This window comes from Eurosta solidaginis, chromosome 2 (assembly GCF_040869045.1).
Source record: "Eurosta solidaginis isolate ZX-2024a chromosome 2, ASM4086904v1, whole genome shotgun sequence".
NCBI lineage: Eukaryota > Metazoa > Arthropoda > Insecta > Diptera > Tephritidae > Eurosta > Eurosta solidaginis.
Genome location: NC_090320.1, coordinates 143,586,031 through 143,611,688, shown reverse-complemented (window position 1 = coordinate 143,611,688; position 25,658 = coordinate 143,586,031). Strand labels below are relative to the sequence as shown.

At 46.5% G+C, this 25,658-nt stretch overlaps 1 protein-coding gene across 3 annotated transcripts in view; it reads right to left on the bottom strand.

Moving 5' to 3' along the window:
• Positions 1-25,658, bottom strand: part of LOC137240268 (MPN domain-containing protein CG4751) — an 834,976-nt gene that overhangs the window by 716,103 nt on the left and 93,215 nt on the right. The gene's annotated exons all lie outside the window — the stretch shown is intronic.

The window sequence follows — 25,658 nt, the reverse complement described above, 5'->3', positions numbered from 1 at the left end:
GTGTCATACGCGAATAAAATGACAATATACAGGATGCCAAAAAACGTTATACATTGACAAGGAACGTTTTAAAATATATCACTCCTAAGTGCCCGCTGTACTAAATAAAGTACACCTTCAAAAGTCAACTTTTATCACTTTTTCGTAAATTTGTAATACTAAACTTAATTAATGTGATTTGTAAGATGACAAAACTGCAAATAAATATAAAAAAATACTAACGGTCTTTGTTTGGGCGTAAATGGGTTAATTATAATTATAATTTTTAGTTTAATTTTATATACTTTGTAATTTCATTAGTTTATTCAATAATTTTATTTTCATTTATTGATTTGATAAATTTCAAAAATTTTCATTTTTTGATTAAAAAAAAATAAAAATAAATGTAAGGCGCGATAACCTCCGAAGAGATCTAAGGTCGAGCTAATATTCCAATTTGTGTCGTGCTCCTCTTGATTTTCCTAAAAATTGGCCGGACGGGACCTACATATTTTATGACGACTCCGAACGGCATCTGCAAGGCAGATGAGTTTTAACTGAGAGCTTTTCATGGCAGAAATACACTCGGAGCGCTTGCCAAACACTGCCGTGGGGCGACCCCGCTTAGAAAAATATTCCTCTAATTGCTGTGGTATGCTGAACACGCTACCATCACACCACGGTGGCCGCCTGTTTTATTAATTGGTAAATATTTTTGGTGTGTTCTTAATATTATAAAATATTAAATAAAAATATAAATATTTATTTAAAAAATAAGTAAGGTGTGTTCATCAACTACAGCCATCGTTCATGCTAAACATCTACAGCAGTAGGCCCAGATGGCATAGCCATACCGATGCTAAATAACTTGGCAAACCGGGATTTAAATATCTAGCGCATGTCTTCAACCTGTCCGTGTCAAATTTCGTCATCCCCGAAAAATGGAAAATGCCCAGGGTGGTACCGCTATTTAAGCCTGTTACACCAGCCAACATAGGAGAATATTATAGTCCGATACCTCTCCATCACCAGTAGCAAAGACATTTGAAGCCATTGTGCTTCCCATTTCACTGCAAACTTTCGTCTTGCCAATCAGCATGGCTTACTAAAACTACATAACTCTTAACCGTTTAAATGGTTATGGCCGTCCAACAAGGCGCGCCAGTCGCTTCTTCGCTCTGCCAACTGCCGCCAATTAGTTTTTCTCAGCAGGAGGGTCATCTTTCATTCGCATAACCTGGCCTAGGAAGCGTAGGCGCTGTGTTTTAATTCATTGGACTATGTCGATGTCTGTGTAAATCTCGTACAGCTCGTCATTAAATTTTCTTCGGTACTCGCCATCGCCAACGCGTAGAAGTCCATAAATCTTTCGAAGAACTTTTCTCTCGACACTCCCAGAGCCGCTTCATCTGATGTTGTCATAGCACTACCACCGCACCAAACGCCATCACCACGCAGATGTTGCGGATTGAATCAAAAATCCCACCAAAGAACAGTAATTGCAGCGCTAGCCTTATCAAAAGCTTTTGATAGTCAACCACGGTACGTTACTAAAAGACTTTGAAGTGTCCTCCCTTCCTCCAAGTCTCAAAAGGTGGACCGCAAATTATCTGTCTGGTCGGCAAGAATTGGTGCAATTCAGGAACATAAGATCTAAACACATAAGAATTAAACTAGGGGTACCACAGGATGTTGTCCTATCCCCGCTTTTTGTTTAACCATTGTTAAACATGTCGAATCTACCTTCGCCATCAGAAGGAGTTATAATTGTATCCTACGCCGATGCCTGCACGAAAATGGCCACAGGTACCGGCCCACATATCGATGACCTATGTAATAAAATAAACAGATATCTCCCTGATCTCTCCATTTTTTTTCACCTCGCGAAACCTGACATTGTCACCGACTAAATAATCGGCGACCTTATTTACAACATGGACACGGCAAAAGCCGACCACTACCGACAGACTTACACCCAAGAATACTGGTTGTGCGTTCGAGCAGGATCTACATTTTGGTGAGTATGCAACCGCAATTGTACCTAAAATCCAGAGCTGTAATGAAATCCTCAAATCTCCTGTGGGCAGCACTAGGGGCAAAGACAAAGATAACCACTTACAAAGCAGTTGGCCGGCCGATTGTATGCTTTTTTCTCAGTGAAAGCTCATCTGCCTTGCAGAGCCGTTCGGAGTCAGCAAAAAACATCTATATCCCGTCCCGCTAATTTGTAGGGAAAATTAAGGGGAGCACGAGGCAAACTGGAAGAGAAGCTCGGCGGATATCTCCTCGGAGGTAAATCGCGCCAAGTATTTAATATTTATTTATTTTACATACATATGTATGGTCACGGGGTGCCTGAACTATGTTTTAATTCGAAGTCAGACCACCTCAGAAATGAAATGATGGTTTTTGGCCCCTAACTCCAGAGTTTGAGGGTATATTGAAAATTCTAAGTACGTAAGGCTTATGTCCTCAACTGGACCTACAAACTGCGGTACATACCTACAAACCTCGGCCAAGAGTATATTTTCACTGTCAAAAAGTGCAATTGATGTTTAATGATGATGCACCAAAATGCAGTTTTCTCTAAAAGCGCTCGGGGAATTTTCGTAAAATTTCCAAAAAGATGGTCCCAGTTCAAATCAAACAAATTGTTTAACCCATCAAAATTACATCGCGAGTAGGTAAAATTATCACAAGTTGGTAGTTCGAAATATTGATAAAACTCAAGCTCCAGCATCAATGGGCTATGATGTTGATTTGGAGGCGAGATGTAAGTAGCTGCTATCGAGAGCTTATGGTTAACATTATAGCTTTCAAAGATTAGATCTAAGACCCTGTCTCATAAGTTTAGAAAGCTATTAATTTGTACTAGTTCGATACATTGAAAATTATCAATAAGGTATGAATCAGAGACAGTAAAAACCAATTTTAAAGAAATCGATTTTATCAACTGTGCGTCAGATATGAGTATTTTGATGTAGAAATAAGGTCACTCCATGAAGGCTTTTGTTGATTGTCCTTTGCCAGATAAATATCCGGTGCGTTCCGGTAACAATCACCGACCAACTCGGGAATGATTTAATATGACCACATTGAACCTTCTAGGCCATTCAGCTACCCTACTCCCTACTTCGATGAGGAACCTGAGTTCGTCTGAACCTCGCCTACTAAATATGTGTATGATACATTCACATTTGTAGCAAGAGTCCCCTCAAGTAGGTGAGGTTGAAAACTGCATTGCGGAAGCTGTGAGGTTATAAAGCTTTGTCTTCGCTTATTAGCTTTTCAATCGTTCTCGGTTGTATCCAGGAGCTATTCCCATCCCAACTGAACTTTATCATTACTTAAAAGGAAATACATGTTTCCAATTCGGAAACCTCAACGGGAAGCTCTTTCGAACAGAAATATTCATTATTACAGGAGAAAACATGGACGCAAGGCTTGAGGGCAGGTGCAAAAGCTTAAAACTCTAACAAAAAATAGAGTTCAGGACATGGGAGAATAGATAATTCTGTCCCACCAAATGCAAAAACATAGGTGAAAAAATTCTACTACACATAGGGTTAATTGATTTGTTTACATATGACATAATAATCCGTTACAAGAGAATCATATTCAACTGTCGACCGCACTTTATTGAATACACTTTCATTAAAACATTTTTATAATAATGAAGAAAATTTCCATGCATATTTAATTATTTATTTTTTAGAGAGGTATTTTTGTTTTAAGAAAAATTTTAAGTATTGTTTTGAGAAAGAAATTCCTATGGCGTAAAATCATTCCCACAGAGGAAAATGTAAAAAAACATAAGTGATAAAATGGTATATACTCCACACAGGGTTAATGTGGAACTCCCCATCTCATATTTTCTTTACATATTGTAGCGATTTTTGGAAAATTCCTGATAATTATGTGCCTTCTTCTAACGTTCGAATCGCTGAACTGTCAATAATAACTCCAATATTCATAATTGAAAAATGGTCTTTATTTCGACTTCTTTGGGTGTAGTACTTCACAGATTCAATTATACTTCACTACAAGCGTGTTTTAATCAAACTGATTACTGATTCCTCAGCTTGCGCTGTTTATATACTCTCGGTTACCTCTTTCGTCCATTGCAATTTGCACAACCCACTTGAAACCTTCCAGGGATGGTCATAGGCTAAAAATAATTTCGATATACAAAAGGGGCGTGGCACCTGCCATACAAATGGAATCTTTCAGACTGCATAGCTCTGAAGGAATTCATGCTAAAACATTGAAATCCAGTAAGTAGTTATATGAGGTCAATCCCTAACACCACCAAGAAAATGTGGGGTGAGGGAGAAGGGGCGTGGCACCTACCATACAAATGGAATATATCATACCTTATATCTCTGGGTGTATTAATGGTAGGATAATAAAAATTGGTAAGGAGCTATATGACGTTAAGTCCTAACACCTCCAGTAAAATATGGAATTGGGGAAAGCAGGCGTGGCACCTTCCCTACAAATGGGATTTTAGAGAACTATGGCTGCCGTAGAAACTTAGGTTATTTTAACAGCTAAAGTTTAACTACAGACTTGAGTTTGGCTGTTATTCCGTTTGCACGTTTAGTAATCTGCCGCCGTTAAAATTTTTTGTTAATTTCAGTCTGTCTACATCTTCTATATCTATATAAAATTCAAACAAACGATACTACTTATCAATCCACTGACAGAGTCGTGGAAGAATCGCAAGCTGTCCATTGTCCGGTTGAGTTTCTTAACTCCTTGGAGCCACCAGGAATTCCTCCTCATCGATTGATCCTTAAAAAAGGGTCCATAATATTATGCTTCGTATGCTGATGATTATGCTTCGTAATGTGGATCCTCCGCGCTTATGTCATGCGACAAGGCTTATCATCACAAAACTTCCAATGTCATTGAAGCAATGATTTGATCGGGAAATTTCGAAAACAACAAAGTTTTCATACCAAGGATTCAATTAATACCCACAGATATGCCTTTAAATTTCAAGCGTCTCAAATTTCCTATTAGGTTGGTTTTCGCAATGTCTATGAATAAAGCTCATGGACAGTCATTAGCTGTAGTAGGAGTCAATCTTACCAACTCATGTTTCACCCATGGCCAATTATAGGTAGCCTACTTCAGAGTTGGCTCATCAAAAAATCTTTTTATTTATACTCCAAATAATTTACAAAAAATATTGTATATCCTATGGTTTCAGCAGTACCTAAATTCGCAAATACACATCCATATACTGACTTTAAAATTTGTTTTATTTATTTTGCATATTTTTATAGAAACGTGGGGTGGAACCCACGGGAATAAGCTAGTTTACCCTAATATTTACAAGCTAGGTAAATAGTATGGTATGTACATAAGTATATTGTGTAGTGAATATATGTACATACATACTTACATATGAATGTCGCCGTTCATTCAACAACGGTGTTCAATGCTTTGTATAGGCAACTGTTTTGTATAGTGCACAAAAAGTGTGAGTGCCGATATATTGCTGTTTACTTTTTTGTTTTTGTATTCAATAATTGAATGTACCTAAATTAAAGTTTTTTCTTGTCACACTTATGCTGCTACAGTCACAAAAATTGTATAGGCTGCTTTGTTGTGCTTTCGAATTCAAAACACATTGCGAGCATTTTCTTAGCAATAATGGAGTATTACATATATGGGTGTAGGATACAATTAGTTTGTTTATTAATGAATTTGATTTTATAGAAGTTTAAGCCTATTCTTATGCATTACTATTTCCTTATTTTCATTCTTATCTATATTTTCAACTCTATAGGGAATTAAAGTGTAATTATTTTTACTATCTATATGTTGTACTCTATAAGGCCCTTTGTATTTACTATCTAACTCATGACCTGCTCCATCTTTAACTAGTACTAAATCTCCTATATTTATTTCCTTACTGTAACTATTTCTATCATAATAAAATTTTTGTTTTTTCTTAGCTTCTTTTACTAATCTATTAGCTCTTTGTTGTGATATTTAATTTCCTTATCATAAGCATCATGGTTATATTTATCTATTTATTATTCATTTAATCTAAAAAGTACAGGCTTTCTTACAGACTAGTTAAAAATATAAAAGAGTTCAAGCTTGAACTTATATAAGCTATTATTAAAATTAAGAACACTGCTATATCGATTTGCTAGATGTATAGTCTTGGATATAGGCTCATTCATAGCATAGTTCGTTCTATGAGTTGCTTCGATAAATAGTCTATTATTCCGTAGATAACGCGGAGGAACATACGGAGTGAATAAGTTGGATACGTCGGAACAACTGATGTTAGAGTTTATAACATTATAGGCAAACGTGAGTGAGAAACAAGTTCTTCTGTCACACAAAGCCTGCAGACCGAGCAATTTCCGCCTATCAGTGTACGATGGGAGACCATCGAGCCAATGAAGCAAGATGCAATTTTTGTAAAAATTTGTTCAACTCTCTCAATTTTGTGCGACTTAGCTTCATAAAATGGATTCCATATTATTTAGCAGTACTCCAGACGACTTCTTACTGATGAGGTCATACCACCTTCAACGTCATAGGTCCTTAAAATCTTTTGTGTTACGTGTAATAAATCCAACCATTGCAAAAGACTTCGAGACAATGAAATCAATGTGACTTGAAAAGGAAAGTTTAGGGTCAAAAATCACACCCAGATCTTTAATCTCATTACAGCGATTCAGATATCTGTCATTTAGTTTATAATTAAAATATGTTGCGGTTGTCTTTTTAGAATATGAAATAACACAACATTTGTTTGTGTTTAGGAGCAAGTTATTGTTTGAGAACCATTCGGCAAAAGAATTGAGATCGGATTGTAAGTTTAAGTGGTCGGAAGTATATACCGGGCTAACTGTGTTTTCTTGTAAAATTTCGTAAGTCTGGGCTATTTTTCCAAAAATTAGTTCGAAAGGACAATAACTGTGAATTATCGATGGGGTTTTATTGTAACAATACGAAAAATACTTAAGGTATTCATCTCAATAGTCTTTGTCAATAGATATGTAGGAGTGTACATATTCATTGAATGTTCTATGGCTGCGTTCAAACCGTTCCTAATGTTTGATGATGGTAGGGTGTTGAGGTTTTATGCTCAAATTTAAAAAGTTTGCATAATTCCTCAAATAAACTGTTCTTATATTCGCTTCCAATATCCGTCATGATTGATTTCAAGCAACCATAAATCAGTATAAAGTGTTCGAATATCGCCTTAGTAACTGTTAATGCGTCTTTGCTTTGAACGGTTATTGTGACCAGATATTTAGTCAAATCATATACAATGGTTACTGAATATTCATTTTCATTTACAGTCTTTGGCATCAAAAGCATTCGGAGGCGTCTCCGTTATGGTCATTGGTTCTTTCAGGTGTTTATTAACTTTGCTTTTATTACATTGCATGCATCTTTTAATGTATTTTCTAATATAGTTTTTCATATTTTCCCAGTAATATTTTTGTTTAATTTTGTTTGTCATACGATTTATTCCTGGGTGGCCACCAAAAACAGGATCGTCGTCATATTTATGAAGAATTTGTTTGATTTTTTCTACATTTGTCACATGCAAAACCTCCGGAGTTAGTGCAATTGTTAAATTTTTGAGAACTTTGGTACCTATTTCATTAAACTTGTCTACTCGAGTATAGTTATCTTTAAACAATGTGTCTCCTAAGGCCTAAATTGCCGGCTTCTTTCATAAGCCTAGTAAAGAATTGGCCTAAGTCAATCTTCGCCTCAACAATTAGGTTGCTTGTATCTATTTTGCTACACATTTTCTTTCCTTTTTTGAAATATAATTTCGGAGGATCGAAAACGAGCTCGACATGTCTCTTTACTTCGTATTTATAGGGTTCTCTTTGTGACTTTTCTTTTCTTCTTTTCTGACTTTATTACTGGCTGTTTTCTTAGTTTCCGATCTTGTAACTTTTAATATTTTGCATGCTTCAATTGTCATTTCGTTAAGACTATTTATATCGATACGTGATAGCGCGTCTGCTACGTAATTTTCCTTTCCAGCTATGTACTCCACCTCAAAGTCATATTCTTCCAAATCTAATCTTACTCTAGTTAATTTTGATGAATGGTTTTTCATTGAAAACAGGTATGTTAAAAACTTTCTACCATATTCGTATTATCTAAAGTAAGTGATAGCCCAGTGAATGGCTGCTAATTCTTTTTCAATTGTTGCTTTATTTATTTCTCCTTTTGTAAAAGATCTTGATACATAGGCAATTGGTAAATGTTTTCCTTCATATTCTTGGCTAAGGACTGCGCCGCAGGCATAGCCACTAACCTCTGTTGTTATGCAAAATTTTTTATTGAAGTCGGGATATTGTAAGATACATATTTAAGCTAAGTAAAGCTTTCTTCAAATAGACAAAAGATTTTTCGCATTTCTTCATCCAATCGAAGGAAACGTTCTTTTTACAGAGTCGTGTTAAAACTCTAGAATAATCTTCAAAATTTGGTACGAATCTTCTGTAGTAGTTGCAAAAAGCAACGAATCCTTTGACTTCATCAGCTGTTTTGGAAGTTGGGTAGTTCTGAACAATTTCAAATTTATTTGGGTCAGGTAAGATTTCTTTGCTAATAAATTTATGTAACCTATTTAAAAATTTATGTAAAGAATAAGCATTTATCAGGGTGTAACTTTAAATTATATTTTCTGCAAGTTGAAAATACATCCCGTAAATTTGTCATCATACGCTTTTCGGAGCATCCGAATACTACCAGATCATCCATATATAAAAATGCTTGTGAGGGTTTCAGACCTGCGAATGCTAAAGTCATCATTCTTTGGAATGAGTTTGGTGGTACTTTCAAGCCAAGGGTAGTCGTTTGAAACAATAGCCGTGCTTTTTTTCACACGCGTATGCGTTTACGTTTGCGCGTGAAAAAAACCGCCTATCCTCGCTTAGATAATGCTTAGGACACCCATCTAGCGGCAGTGGTTAAATAACTACAGCTACCGCACAGGGTGTACCGAAAAGCGGAGATACAACCCTCTGATGGCCATAGGGTATAACATATAGCTAAATCCGTTGCGATGAATTGTGGACACACATAGAATACATAGAATTAGTGTAGAGGGTGAAACAAAGACACATATTTCAGTTACATCTGAGTATAATGCGTATTGAAATTTAGTAGGACAAATTTTATGCGCAGCAATTTCAGAGGTGTATTTAAAGTTTGTTGCTTAGCAGTCCATATAAAGTTTAAGCGTAAACGTATATAGAAGTAAAAAAAACACAGCTAATAAGTGCCAGTATCTGCTGTAAATGAAGTAAAATCTCTAGAATTTTGGTCTAGTTCTATTTGATGAAAACCTGACATTAGATCCAAACGTGAAAAATATTTTGCTCTTCCTGATTGTTCCAAAATGTCATCAGTTCTCGGAGGTGGGAATTTATCTGCAGTTAGTTTTTTATTCACTTGTCTGTAATCAATGACTAGTCTCCATCTTTTATATTTGTTACCGGGTAAAGATTTCTTTGGTTCTAATAGGATTGGGCTATTGTATTCTGACATTGAGGGTTCTATAATGTCATCCTCAATTAATTTGTTTACTTGTTTATTTATTTCATTGTATGTGCTTGCGGTAATCTGTAATCTTTAGTGTAGACTGGGTTATCATCTTTCATATGTAATTTTTGCATATAAAAATTGTTGGCTGTTATGGGTTCTGTTTCTAATGCGAATATATCTATGTATCGAGCCCTTCCCGCAATTTTAGTGTAACCAACAAAAATACAGATATTAGTTTTTTGCTGAAAACCGATAGTTTTGCATGATTTGAATCATCTCACAAATTTTTATAATAGAGAATAGTACCGTTATGAAGCTAAAACGAAAAGAAATTTTAGTGTAAGTGAATTTTGAGGTTTGTTCACTTTTTTTGTGGCCGCAAATTGCTACTTACCTCAAAAGTGCTTCTCTGTGGTATCTTACGAGTTATGTTTATTTTCACTTTTATCGTGTATATTTATATTGTTCGCAAAAGCACTTGTTGCAATTATACTGTATATGCATGATTTAAGCAACCATTTTGCAAAAATAAATAAATATGGCTGAAAACGAAAATATATATTTTAGTTTGATACAAATCATTTCTGTTAAAAAAAAATAAATGTAAGGCGCGATAACCTCCGAAGAGATCTAAGGCCGAGCTTCTCTTCCAATTTGCGTCGTGCTCCTCTTGATTTTCCCTACAAATTGGCCGGACGGGACCTACATGTTTTATGCCGACTCCGAACGGCATCTGCAAGGCAGATGAGTTTTCACTGAGAGCTTTTCATGGCAGAAATACACCCGGAGCGCTTGCCAAACACTGCCGAGGGGCGACCCCGCTTATAAAAATTTTCTTCTAATTGACAAACCTTATTTCTAGCAATCACAAAATAGAAGCATACCAAATCTTTTCGAGCGTTAGAGACAAATTGGTGTCCTCGCTAGCAAGATATAACATAGACTTCATAGTACCAACCACATTCGAAAAGAACATAGAAATACACTTCAGCTTGTTTCTGTTTGAATCAGAGTCTGATATAGAAGAAGAATAAAAAAATAATTGTAAGTCAGACGCAAAATAATCAAACAGAAATAGTCAAAATGGCTCAAACGACCTTGTCGTAATTGCCACCCGTCGCCCCCTGGATGTTGAGCGGCCCGACGCCTTAATGACTATACCCCCCCCCCCCCCCCCTCAGCACTGGTTTCGGCCGTGAGCCGATGCGTGCGCATAAGGGGATACCGCTGTGCCGTTAGGGTGCACTTCCCCTCCGCACACGGATCGACCCACGGTGTATCGGCTGGTACAGCCCCGCCCCTCTTACGCACCTTCTATTAGCGTGCAACTTGGGAGGCGGGGGTGTCCAGCGGTGAAACCAGCACTAACGAGTCCTCGCACTTTCTCCCGCAGGTGACTGACCCCGCCGACTACCGATCCTGCCGAACCGACCGACCAATACAAGACCGCCGGTACGCCCATCCTACCCCGCTCGGAACACGCAGCCGCTGTCCAGGTAAACCCCGTCGGCAGCCTATTTCCCCTCTCTCCCCGGCCCTGGTACGCGCTCCGTAGCCCACCGCCGCTGCCGTCGCATCGTCGCCCCTCTGTTGCCGCCGCTGCTTCCATCCCGCCGATGCTACGCCGACCGTTGGCCGTCCGCCATACTACCGCCGTGCCCATCCCGCCTTGCTGTTGCCGCCGCTGCCACACTAACCGTTGGTCATTCGCCATCCTACCGCCGGTAAGTCGCTGCATCCGTCACGCCGCTGCTACGACGACCGTTGGCCGTCCGCCATCCTACCGCCGTTAAGCCGAGGCATCCGTCCCGCCGCTGCTACACTAGCCACTGGCCGCTTGCCATCCTACCGCCGTTAAGCCGCTGCTTCTATCCCGACGCCGTACGAGTCCGCCCGTTACCCGACCGTTCAACCGCCCTACCGAACCTCCTCTATTCCAACGACCGTTAGCCGCCGCTCCGGTCCCTCGCCATCTTGCGACGGAAAGCTGCTGCCCGCCTAATATCTCCAGCCGTGTGTGCGTGTGTTCGTAACACATAAATATCGTGTATTTATTCAGTAGGGGTTTGTGGGACCTTTACTCGACTCTGGATTGACTGAGCGTTACCCCAGCCTTACACAAAACCCACCTCATAAATGGCGCCCGAGCAGGGACCCTCCTCCGCAGATGACCGTGGAAAAACAACTACAACCACCACCAACACTGCCGGGACGGGTTCAACGAACACACCGGTTCCGGAAGGCACGCTGCTGAACACCGGCTCGCTCAATTGGATCTACCTACTGAGGAGGGAGAGGCTGATCGAGGAGTGTAAGGAACACCGATCGACGTGGAAGGCCAAACCGTAGCCGAGCTGCGTCAACCACTGAGTACTTACGTGCGAGCGAAACGCGCCAGAAAATCCAGTGAAGACCTACTGAAAGAGCTGGAACGGGAAGTGAACAACAACAAAGCCGATCCCTTCAATCCAGATCCACAGCCCACAACCGCACGGAGGAAAGAGAGAACACGTCACCGAAACGAGACGAAATGGGCGACGGTGAACTTATGAATACCGTTCGCCGCTGGGATTTTCACTTTTCGGGAGAGGAGTCACTACACGAATTTCTTGAGAGGATAGAGGAGCTCGCCGAATGCTACCGCATCTCCGTCGACCGGCTCCTCCCAACGCTGCCGGAGCTTCTACGCGGGAAAGCACTGCAATGGTACCGCGTCCGTAATCAACACATACACCGCTGGAGCGATCTGCGGAGGGAGGTGCAAATTTGTTTCTACCTAAGCGACACATACGACATTTGGAAGAGGCCATCCGACAACGCAAACAGCAAGGCCGTGAGAAGGGTAAGGACTACATCCTCGCACTGGAAACGCTGATCCGCCAACACCCGACGATGTGCGAAGAGAATCACCTCGAACGGATCTACGATGGTCTACGCGTGGAATACCGCCTTTTCGCCAAGCGCAGCGAGCTTAGGACGATCGAGGAGCTCCTGGAGCTAACGGAAGAGTATGGGCTGTTAAGAGGCGAGGAAGCAAAACAGGGAAAAATGGTGGTCCACAGCCTATACCACCTACCCATGGAATACGACAGCAAGGAGTGCTGTTGGCGCTGCAAGGAACGCGGACACCACCGCTTCCAATGTAAGGGCCCCTGGAGAAAGTTCTGCTCACGGTGTGGCCAAGACAACATCCTCTCCAGGGACTGCCCATGCCCTCCGACTAGCCCAATTACCGACAACGCATCCCGGACGCCGCCCAACGCTATTAAAGGAAGCCGCCAAGCACCGTACGTCCGACCAGAGAAGCCGAGGGTACCACCCGCCGGCAAATCAACCGCAAAAACACAAGTAGATGGTCGATTCTACATACCAGTGGTCATTGAGGGCATGAGCGTGCGCGCACTAGTGGACACCGGCGCCACCCTATCCTACGTAGATGACACCGTACGGAAACACCTAGAAAAGAACAACATTAAGGCGCGCTCCAACAGGTGAAGCATCCAGCTGGCAGACCAGACGTGTGTCTTTACCTCGAACTCCTACCCGGCAAGGATTGTGTATCAAGGACGAGCCACAGACGCGATGCTGTCCGTCATCCCAAACTTGGCCGAACAGGTAATCCTCGGAATGGACTTCCTAAGAAAAAGGGGAATCATCCTCACGCTGGATGGTCAGCCGCTGGAGGCCACCGTGACCAAGAGAGCACCCGAACTGTGCATTGACGAGCCGAGAACACCTGAGCGACGACCAAAATACGGAACTGGGAAACTTTCTGGCACATCACCAAAAGCGGTTTGGAAAAATCATCGGACCAAGCACTGCAGCCGAGCATACGATTCGTCTCAAGCACAACCGACCGCTGAAGCAACGATACTACCCCCGCAACCCGGCCATGCAACAAGTCATCAACGAAGCGGTAGACGAGTTATTAGCAGGAGGAAGAATAGAACCATCACGAAGCGCGTACAGCTCGCCAATCGTGCTAGTCCGCAAAAAACAGGGCACTTGGAGGATGTGCATAGATTACCATCAGCTCAACGCCGGCAGCGAACCAGACGCTTACCCGTTGCCGCAAATTGGATCCATTCTCGACCAGCTGAAAGAGGCGAAATTCATCTCTACTATCGACTTGATGAACGGCTACTGGCAGATCCCGCTCGCCAGAGCATCTCGGCCATACACCGCATTTACAGTTCCTGGCAGGGGATTGCTCCAGTGGAAATTCATGCCATTTGGCCTACACTCTGCTCCGGCTACATTTCAACGCGCTCTGGATTCGATACTTGGGCCCGAACTTCAACCAAAAGTTTTCGCCTACCTGGACGATATCCCAATACCTTCGAAGAACACTTGGCGATCTTGAGGGAAGTTTTCGAGCGCCTACAACGACACAAGATGCAAGTAAACTTCGAAAAGTGCAGCTTCGTCCAGCAACAACTCCATTACCTAGGACACATCATCAGTTCGAAAGGAATTCACACCGATCCAGTAAAAGTATCCGCTGACCAGCCGACCGACGAAAGGACGTACTACAGGAAGTACACGACGCCGCCGCCCCCGGACATCTCGGGGTGAAGAAGACGCTCAAGAGAGCGCAACAGAACTATTACTGGCCCGGGATGTTCTGCGATGTTCTCAAACACGTACGGAAGTGTATCAGATGCGCAGAATACAAAGTCGAGCAGACGCCCAGCAGGATTGATGGCAACAATGAAATCATCACGACCGTGGGAAATAGTAACCGCTGACTTCGTGGGACCACTGCCCCGTTCCAAGCAAGGAAATACTTGTCTCCCCGTCATGGTGGATAAATTCTCCAAGTGGGTGGAGCTGATCCCAGTGCGCCAAGCGACAACGGCAAGCGTAATCAAAGCACTCCAGGAAAGAGCCATATACCGATTTGGCTGCCCAAAACCCTCCCTCACCGACAATGGGAAACAATTTGTCGGGAAGGCATTAGCCACTTTTTTGAACGACCACCGCATCGATCACAAGTTTACATCAGCCTACAACCTACATCAGAGCAACCAAAGCGACAACACGCACACGCGCACTTGTAAGAATTAAAGCCGTACGAATCATAAATAACCCGTTTATGTCTTCATTGCAGGAACCAAACCGTCCAACCTGAGTCGAAAACACCGGCAACCCATACCACCGGACTCACCGAAGCCAATACGGCCGTGGCACCCACCGTTTGAGGCAACATTATGGCCGGCGAACCAAAAATTCAAAAAATACAGATTTTTCACGGCCCACCAATCTACGACCACCTAATGGCCATCAGGGAACAGGAGTTGGCACCAGAGAGAGAAAAGGCCGACCCGCACGCAAAACAGGTGCCCGCAGAAAAGACTATAAATGAACGACCGGACCCAGAGGAATTTATTAAAGAAATTACGGTAAAGCAACAGAAACGGGGCGACACCGAACACAACCACACGAAGAAAACGACATACGAACAGGGTGACCCTGATCCCGAACAGTCCTTCAGGGAACTGAAACTAAAGCGCACGAGCCACAAGGACAGGAAGAGCTACACGTTCCGCTGGAAAACCAAGGGGGTCAAGGTAAAAATGATGGGCGTAACACAGGCGACAGTTTTACTGATAGGGGTAAAAAGAGTGGTACCAGTTAAATATATATAATATTATAAAGGGAACAAGAGAAGTACGAAAACGGATACAGTTTAGTACGACTCCACCTCCGACAAAAAAAAAAAAATTTTTTTTTTAGAACAATACTTTTTTGCAATTGAACCTGAAATGTTAGCATTAACTCTGTTAGATATAAGTGGAATGACTGTATATTTTCGGAAAAAATATATTTTTTTAAATAAAGTGCTTCGCCCACACGCACATCGGCATAATACCTAGGCCATGCCTGGAGATCCATCTTTCCCCATCGCAGCTTTCCGTCAACCGAAGTGGGAGGGGGACTGTAACGTAGCGTTACAATAACGTAACCCCCCTGTATTTCCTCATTCACTTAAACCTGAACCTCCCTGTACTTATTTTTCTATAGCATAGCCACCTGAACCTCCCTGTACTTATTCTTCTATAGCGTAGTCACCAACCACTTGTACTTATTCTTCTATAGCAACAACCACTGATAGCAAACCAATGAAAATCACAATAATGGTGTGTTGATTTCTCAACCAGTTTGCGGCACCACCCATATAAACAGCGAATTTGCATTTTTGCAATTCAGTCCTCGCAGGTGAGCCAGCGGGAGTGGTTGTTTTTTTAAAGACAAAATTGCCACTCCGGCTAGCCAGCTGAGTGGAAGGGGCGCTGTCATGGCGCGGGTCACCCTTCACCCAGGTAAGGACGAGCGGGGCGGATGCCTTTGTGCTATTGCCACCCGTCACCCCCTGGGTGTTGAGTGGCCCGACGCCTTAATGACTATATAACCCCCTCTCTCTCAGGTCTGGTCTCGGCTATTTGAGTGGAAGGGGCGCCGTCATGGCACGGGTCACCCTTCACCCAGGTAAGGACGAGCGGGGCGGATGCCTTTGTGCTATTGCCACCCGTCGCCCCCCGGGTGTTGAGCGGCCCGACGCCTTAATGACTATACCCTCCCCCCTCCCCCACAGCTCTGGTTTCGGCCGTGAACCGATGCGTGCGCCTAAGGGGCTACCGGCGTGCCGTTAGGGTGCACTTCCCCTCCGCGCACGGGTCGACCCACGTGTATCAGCTGGTACAGCCCCGCCCCTCTTACGCACCTTCTATTAGCGTGCAACTAGGGAGACGAGGGTGTCCAGCGGTGAAACGAGTCCTCGAAGTTTCTCCCGCAGGTGACTGACCCCGCCTACTACCGATCCTGCCGAACCGACCGACCAATACAAGACCGCCGGTACGCCCATCCTACCCCGCTCGGAACACGCAGCCGCTGTCCAGGTAAACCCCGTCGCCAGCATATCTCCCCTCTCTCCGCGGCCCTGGTACGCGCTCCGTAGCCCACCGCCGATGCCATCGCATCGTCGCCCCTCTGGTGCCGCCGCTGCTTCCATCCCGCCGGTGCTACGCCGACCGTTGGCCGTCCGCCATACTACCGCCGTGCCCATCCCGCCTTGTTGGTGCCGCCGCTGCCACACTAACCGTTGGTCGTTCGCCGTCCTACCGCCGTTAAGCTGCTGCATCCGTCACGCCGCTGCTACGAAGACCGTTGGCCGTCTGCCACCCTACCGCCGTTAAGCCGAGGCATCCGTCCCGCCGCTGATACACTAGCCATTGGCCGCTTGCCATCATTCCGCCGTTAAGCCGCTGCTTCTATCCCGACGCCGTACGAGTCCGCCCGTTACCCGACCGTTCAACCGCCCTACCGAACCTCCTCTATTCCAACGACCGTTAGCCGCCGCTCCGGTCCCTCGCCATCTTGCGACGGAAAGCTGCTGCCCGCCTAATATCTCCAGCCGTGTGTGCGTGTGTTCGTAACACATAAATATCGTGTATTTATTCAGTAGGGGTTTGTGGGACCTTTACTCGACTCTGGATTGACTGAGCGTTACCCCAGCCTTACACAAAACCCACCTCATAAATGGCGCCCGAGCAGGGACCCTCCTCCGCAGATGACCGTGGAAAAACAACTACAACCACCACCAACACTGCCGGGACGGGTTCAACGAACACACCGGTTCCGGAAGGCACGCTGCAGAACACCGGCTCGCTCAATTGGATCTACCTACTGAGGAGGGAGAGGCTGATCGAGGAGTGTAAGGAACACCGATCGACGTGGAAGGCCAAACCGTAGCCGAGCTGCGTCAACCACTGAGTACTTACGTGCGAGCGAAACGCGCCAGAAAATCCAGTGAAGACCTACTGAAAGAGCTGGAACGGGAAGTGAACAACAACAAAGCCGATCCCTTCAATCCAGATCCACAGCCCACAGCCGCACGGAGGAAAGAGAGAACACGTCACCGAAACGAGACGAAATGGGCGACGGTGAACTTATGAATACCGTTCGCCGCTGGAATTTTCACTTTTCGGGAGAGGAGTCACTACACGAATTTCTTGAGAGGATAGAGGAGCTCGCCGAATGCTACCGCATCCCCGTCGACCGGCTCCTCCCAACGCTGCCGGAGCTTCTACGCGGGAAAGCACTGCAATGGTACCGCGTCCGTAATCAACACATACACCGCTGGAGCGATCTGCGGAGGGAGGTGCAAATTTGTTTCTACCTAAGCGACACATACGACATTTGGAAGAGGCCATCCGACAACGCAAACAGCAAGGCCGTGAGAAGGGTAAGGACTACATCCTCGCACTGGAAACGCTGATCCGCCAACACCCGACGATGTGCGAAGAGAATCACCTCGAACGGATCTACGATGGTCTACGCGTGGAATACCGCCTTTTCGCCAAGCGCAGCGAGCTTAGGACGATCGAGGAGCTCCTGGAGCTAACGGAAGAGTATGGGCTGTTAAGAGGCGAGGAAGCAAAACAGGGAAAAATGGTGGTCCACAGCCTATACACCTACCCATGGAATACGACAGCAAGGAGTGCTGTTGGCGCTGCAAGGAACGCGGACACCACCGCTTCCAATGTAAGGGCCCCTGGAGAAAGTTCTGCTCACGGTGTGGCCAAGACAACATCCTCTCCAGGGACTGCCCATGCCCTCCGACTAGCCCAATTACCGACAACGCATCCCGGACGCCGCCCAACGCTATTAAAGGAAGCCGCCAAGCACCGTACGTCCGACCAGAGAAGCCGAGGGTACCACCCGCCGGCAAATCAACCGCAAAAACACAAGTAGATGGTCGATTCTACATACCAGTGGTCATTGAGGGCATGAGCGTGCGCGCACTAGTGGACACCGGCGCCACCCTATCCTACGTAGATGACACCGTACGGAAACACCTAGAAAAGAACAACATTAAGGCGCGCTCCAACAGGTGAAGCATCCAGCTGGCAGACCAGACGTGTGTCTTTACCTCGAACTCCTACCCGGCAAGGATTGTGTATCAAGGACGAGCCACAGACGCGATGCTGTCCGTCATCCCAAACTTGGCCGAACAGGTAATCCTCGGAATGGACTTCCTAAGAAAAAGGGGAATCATCCTCACGCTGGATGGTCAGCCGCTGGAGGCCACCGTGACCAAGAGAGCACCCGAACTGTGCATTGACGAGCCGAGAACACCTGAGCGACGACCAAAATACGGAACTGGGAAACTTTCTGGCACATCACCAAAAGCGGTTTGGAAAAATCATCGGACCAAGCACTGCAGCCGAGCATACGATTCGTCTCAAGCACAACCGACCGCTGAAGCAACGATACTACCCCCGCAACCCGGCCATGCAACAAGTCATCAACGAAGCGGTAGACGAGTTATTAGCAGGAGGAAGAATAGAACCATCACGAAGCGCGTACAGCTCGCCAATCGTGCTAGTCCGCAAAAAACAGGGCACTTGGAGGATGTGCATAGATTACCATCAGCTCAACGCCGGCAGCGAACCAGACGCTTACCCGTTGCCGCAAATTGGATCCATTCTCGACCAGCTGAAAGAGGCGAAATTCATCTCTACTATCGACTTGATGAACGGCTACTGGCAGATCCCGCTCGCCAGAGCATCTCGGCCATACACCGCATTTACAGTTCCTGGCAGGGGATTGTTCCAGTGGAAATTCATGCCATTTGGCCTACACTCTGCTCCGGCTACATTTCAACGCGCTCTGGATTCGATACTTGGGCCCGAACTTCAACCAAAAGTTTTCGCCTACCTGGACGATATCCCAGTACCTTCGAAGAACACTTGGCGATCTTGAGGGAAGTTTTCGAGCGCCTACAACGACACAAGATGCAAGTAAACTTCGAAAAGTGCAGCTTCGTCCAGCAACAACTCCATTACCTAGGACACATCATCAGTTCGAAAGGAATTCACACCGATCCAGTAAAAGTATCCGCTGACCAGCCGACCGACGAAAGGACGTACTACAGGAAGTACACGACGCCGCCGCCCCCGGACATCTCGGGGTGAAGAAGACGCTCAAGAGAGCGCAACAGAACTATTACTGGCCCGGGATGTTCTGCGATGTTCTCAAACACGTACGGAAGTGTATCAGATGCGCAGAATACAAAGTCGAGCAGACGCCCAGCAGGATTGATGGCAACAATGAAATCATCACGACCGTGGGAAATAGTAACCGCTGACTTCGTGGGACCACTGCCCCGTTCCAAGCAAGGAAATACTTGTCTCCCCGTCATGGTGGATAAATTCTCCAAGTGGGTGGAGCTGATCCCAGTGCGCCAAGCGACAACGGCAAGCGTAATCAAAGCACTCCAGGAAAGAGTCATATACCGATTTGGCTGCCCAAAACCCTCCCTCACCGACAATGGGAAACAATTTGTCGGGAAGGCATTAGCCACTTTTTTGAACGACCACCGCATCGATCACAAGTTTACATCAGCCTACAACCTACATCAGAGCAACCAAAGCGACAACACGCACACGCGCACTTGTAAGAATTAAAGCCGTACGAATCATAAATAACCCGTTTATGTCTTCATTGCAGGAACCAAACCGTCCAACCTGAGTCGAAAACACCGGCAACCCATACCACCGGACTCACCGAAGCCAATACGGCCGTGGCACCCACCGTTTGAGGCAACATTATGGCCGGCGAACCAAAATTCAAAAAATACAGATTTTTCACGGCCCACCAATCTACGACCACCTAATGGCCATCAGGGAACAGGAGTTGGCACCAGAGAGAGAAAAGGCCGACCCGCACGCAAAACAGGTGCCCGCAGAAAAGACTATAAATGAACGACCGGACCCAGAGGAATTTATTAAAGAAATTACGTTAAAGCAACAGAAACGGGGCGACACCGAACACAACCACACGAAGAAAACGACATACGAACAGGGTGACCCTGATCCCGAACAGTCCTTCAGGGAACTGAAACTAAAGCGCACGAGCCACAAGGACAGGAAGAGCTACACGTTCCGCTGGAAAACCAAGGGGGTCAAGGTAAAAATGATGGGCGTAACACAGGCGACAGTTTTACTGATAGGGGTAAAAAGAGTGGTACCAGTTAAATATATATAATATTATAAAGGGAACAAGAAACACGTACGGAAGTGTATCAGATGCGCAGAATACAAAGTCGAGCAGACGCCCAGCAGGATTGATGGCAAACAATGAAATCATCACGACCGTGGGAAATAGTAACCGCTGACTTCGTGGGACCACTGCCCCGTTCCAAGCAAGGAAATACTTGTCTCCCCGTCATGGTGGATAAATTCTCCAAGTGGGTGGAGCTGATCCCAGTGCGCCAAGCGACAACGGCAAGCGTAATCAAAGCACTCCAGGAAAGAGTCATATACCGATTTGGCTGCCCAAAACCCTCCCTCACCGACAATGGGAAACAATTTGTCGGGAAGGCATTAGCCACTTTTTTGAACGACCACCGCATCGATCACAAGTTTACATCAGCCTACAACCTACATCAGAGCAACCAAAGCGACAACACGCACACGCGCACTTGTAAGAATTAAAGCCGTACGAATCATAAATAACCCGTTTATGTCTTCATTGCAGGAACCAAACCGTCAACCTGAGTCGAAAACACCGGCAACCCATACCACCGGACTCACCGAAGCCAATACGGCCGTGGCACCCACCGTTTGAGGCAACATTATGGCCGGCGAACCAAAAATTCAAAAAATACAGATTTTTCACGGCCCACCAATCTACGACCACCTAATGGCCATCAGGGAACAGGAGTTGGCACCAGAGAGAGAAAAGGCCGACCCGCACGCAAAACAGGTGCCGGCAGAAAAGACTATAAATGAACGACCGGACCCAGAGGAATTTATTAAAGAAATTACGTTAAAGCAACAGAAACGGGGCGACACCGAACACAACCACACGAAGAAAACGACATACGAACAGGGTGAACCCTGATCCGAACAGTCCTTCAGGGAACTGAAACTAAAGCGCACGAGCCACAAGGACAGGAAGAGCTACACGTTCCGCTGGAAAACCAAGGGGGTCAAGGTAAAAATGATGGGCGTAACACAGGCGACAGTTTTACTGATAGGGGTAAAAAGAGTGGTACCAGTTAAATATATATAATATTATAAAGGGAACAAGAGAAGTACGAAAACGGATACAGTTTAGTACGACTCCACCTCCGACAAAAAAAAAAAATTTTTTTTTTTAGAACAATACTTTTTTGCAATTGAACCTGAAATGTTAGCATTAACTCTGTTAGATATAAGTGGAATGACTGTATATTTTTGGAAAAAATATATTTTTTTAAATAAAGTGCTTCGCCCACACGCACATCGGCATAATACCTAGGCCTGCCTGGAGATCCATCTTTCCCCATCGCAGCTTTCCGTCAACCGAAGTGGGAGGGGGACTGTAACGTAGCGTTACAATAACGTAACCCCCCTGTATTTCCTCATTCACTTAAACCTGAACCTCCCTGTACTTATTTTTCTATAGCATAGCCACCTGAACCTCCCTGTACTTATTCTTCTATAGCGTAGTCACCAACCACTTGTACTTATTCTTCTATAGCAACAACCACTGATAGCAAACCAATGAAAATCACAATAATGGTGTGTTGATTTCTCAACCAGTTTGCGGCACCACCCATATAAACAGCGAATTTGCATTTTTGCAATTCAGTCCTCGCAGGTGAGCCAGCGGGAGTGGTTGTTTTTTTAAAGACAAAATTGCCACTCCGGCTAGCCAGCTGAGTGGAAGGGGCGCTGTCATGGCGCGGGTCACCCTTCACCCAGGTAAGGACGAGCGGGGCGGATGCCTTTGTGCTATTGCCACCCGTCACCCCCTGGGTGTTGAGTGGCCCGACGCCTTAATGACTATATAACCCCCTCTCTCTCAGGTCTGGTCTCGGCTATTTGAGTGGAAGGGGCGCCGTCATGGCACGGGTCACCCTTCACCCAGGTAAGGACGAGCGGGGCGGATGCCTTTGTGCTATTGCCACCCGTCGCCCCCCGGGTGTTGAGCGGCCCGACGCCTTAATGACTATACCCTCCCCCCTCCCCCACAGCTCTGGTTTCGGCCGTGAACCGATGCGTGCGCCTAAGGGGCTACCGGCGTGCCGTTAGGGTGCACTTCCCCTCCGCGCACGGGTCGACCCACGTGTATCAGCTGGTACAGCCCCGCCCCTCTTACGCACCTTCTATTAGCGTGCAACTAGGGAGACGAGGGTGTCCAGCGGTGAAACGAGTCCTCGAAGTTTCTCCCGCAGGTGACTGACCCCGCCTACTACCGATCCTGCCGAACCGACCGACCAATACAAGACCGCCGGTACGCCCATCCTACCCCGCTCGGAACACGCAGCCGCTGTCCAGGTAAACCCCGTCGCCAGCATATCTCCCCTCTCTCCGCGGCCCTGGTACGCGCTCCGTAGCCCACCGCCGATGCCGTCGCATCGTCGCCCCTCTGGTGCCGCCGCTGCTTCCATCCCGCCGGTGCTACGCCGACCGTTGGCCGTCCGCCATACTACCGCCGTGCCCATCCCGCCTTGTTGGTGCCGCCGCTGCCACACTAACCGTTGGTCGTTCGCCGTCCTACCGCCGTTAAGCTGCTGCATCCGTCACGCCGCTGCTACGAAGACCGTTGGCCGTCTGCCACCCTACCGCCGTTAAGCCGAGGCATCCGTCCCGCCGCTGATACACTAGCCATTGGCCGCTTGCCATCATTCCGCCGTTAAGCCGCTGCTTCTATCCCGACGCCGTACGAGTCCGCCCGTTACCCGACCGTTCAACCGCCCTACCGAACCTCCTCTATTCCAACGACCGTTAGCCGCCGCTCCGGTCCCTCGCCATCTTGCGACGGAAAGCTGCTGCCCGCCTAATATCTCCAGCCGTGTGTGCGTGTGTTCGTAACACATAAATATCGTGTATTTATTCAGTAGGGGTTTGTGGGACCTTTACTCGACTCTGGATTGACTGAGCGTTACCCCAGCCTTACACAAAACCCACCTCATAAATGGCGCCCGAGCAGGGACCCTCCTCCGCAGATGACCGTGGAAAAACAACTACAACCACCACCAACACTGCCGGGACGGGTTCAACGAACACACCGGTTCCGGAAGGCACGCTGCTGAACACCGGCTCGCTCAATTGGATCTACCTACTGAGGAGGGAGAGGCTGATCGAGGAGTGTAAGGAACACCGATCGACGTGGAAGGCCAAACCGTAGCCGAGCTGCGTCAACCACTGAGTACTTACGTGCGAGCGAAACGCGCCAGAAAATCCAGTGAAGACCTACTGAAAGAGCTGGAACGGGAAGTGAACAACAACAAAGCCGATCCCTTCAATCCAGATCCACAGCCCACAGCCGCACGGAGGAAAGAGAGAACACGTCACCGAAACGAGACGAAATGGGCGACGGTGAACTTATGAATACCGTTCGCCGCTGGGATTTTCACTTTTCGGGAGAGGAGTCACTACACGAATTTCTTGAGAGGATAGAGGAGCTCGCCGAATGCTACCGCATCCCCGTCGACCGGCTCCTCCCAACGCTGCCGGAGCTTCTACGCGGGAAAGCACTGCAATGGTACCGCGTCCGTAATCAACACATACACCGCTGGAGCGATCTGCGGAGGGAGGTGCAAATTTGTTTCTACCTAAGCGACACATACGACATTTGGAAGAGGCCATCCGACAACGCAAACAGCAAGGCCGTGAGAAGGGTAAGGACTACATCCTCGCACTGGAAACGCTGATCCGCCAACACCCGACGATGTGCGAAGAGAATCACCTCGAACGGATCTACGATGGTCTACGCGTGGAATACCGCCTTTTCGCCAAGCGCAGCGAGCTTAGGACGATCGAGGAGCTCCTGGAGCTAACGGAAGAGTATGGGCTGTTAAGAGGCGAGGAAGCAAAACAGGGAAAAATGGTGGTCCACAGCCTATACCACCTACCCATGGAATACGACAGCAAGGAGTGCTGTTGGCGCTGCAAGGAACGCGGACACCACCGCTTCCAATGTAAGGGCCCCTGGAGAAAGTTCTGCTCACGGTGTGGCCAAGACAACATCCTCTCCAGGGACTGCCCATGCCCTCCGACTAGCCGAATTACCGACAACGCATCCCGGACGCCGCCCAACGCTATTAAAGGAAGCCGCCAAGCACCGTACGTCCGACCAGAGAAGCCGAGGGTACCACCCGCCGGCAAATCAACCGCAAAAACACAAGTAGATGGTCGATTCTACATACCAGTGGTCATTGAGGGCATGAGCGTGCGCGCACTAGTGGACACCGGCGCCACCCTATCCTACGTAGATGACACCGTACGGAAACACCTAGAAAAGAACAACATTAAGGCGCGCTCCAACAGGTGAAGCATCCAGCTGGCAGACCAGACGTGTGTCTTTACCTCGAACTCCTACCCGGCAAGGATTGTGTATCAAGGACGAGCCACAGACGCGATGCTGTCCGTCATCCCAAACTTGGCCGAACAGGTAATCCTCGGAATGGACTTCCTAAGAAAAAGGGGAATCATCCTCACGCTGGATGGTCAGCCGCTGGAGGCCACCGTGACCAAGAGAGCACCCGAACTGTGCATTGACGAGCCGAGAACACCTGAGCGACGACCAAAATACGGAACTGGGAAACTTTCTGGCACATCACCAAAAGCGGTTTGGAAAAATCATCGGACCAAGCACTGCAGCCGAGCATACGATTCGTCTCAAGCACAACCGACCGCTGAAGCAACGATACTACCCCCGCAACCCGGCCATGCAACAAGTCATCAACGAAGCGGTAGACGAGTTATTAGCAGGAGGAAGAATAGAACCATCACGAAGCGCGTACAGCTCGCCAATCGTGCTAGTCCGCAAAAAACAGGGCACTTGGAGGATGTGCATAGATTACCATCAGCTCAACGCCGGCAGCGAACCAGACGCTTACCCGTTGCCGCAAATTGGATCCATTCTCGACCAGCTGAAAGAGGCGAAATTCATCTCTACTATCGACTTGATGAACGGCTACTGGCAGATCCCGCTCGCCAGAGCATCTCGGCCATACACCGCATTTACAGTTCCTGGCAGGGGATTGTTCCAGTGGAAATTCATGCCATTTGGCCTACACTCTGCTCCGGCTACATTTCAACGCGCTCTGGATTCGATACTTGGGCCCGAACTTC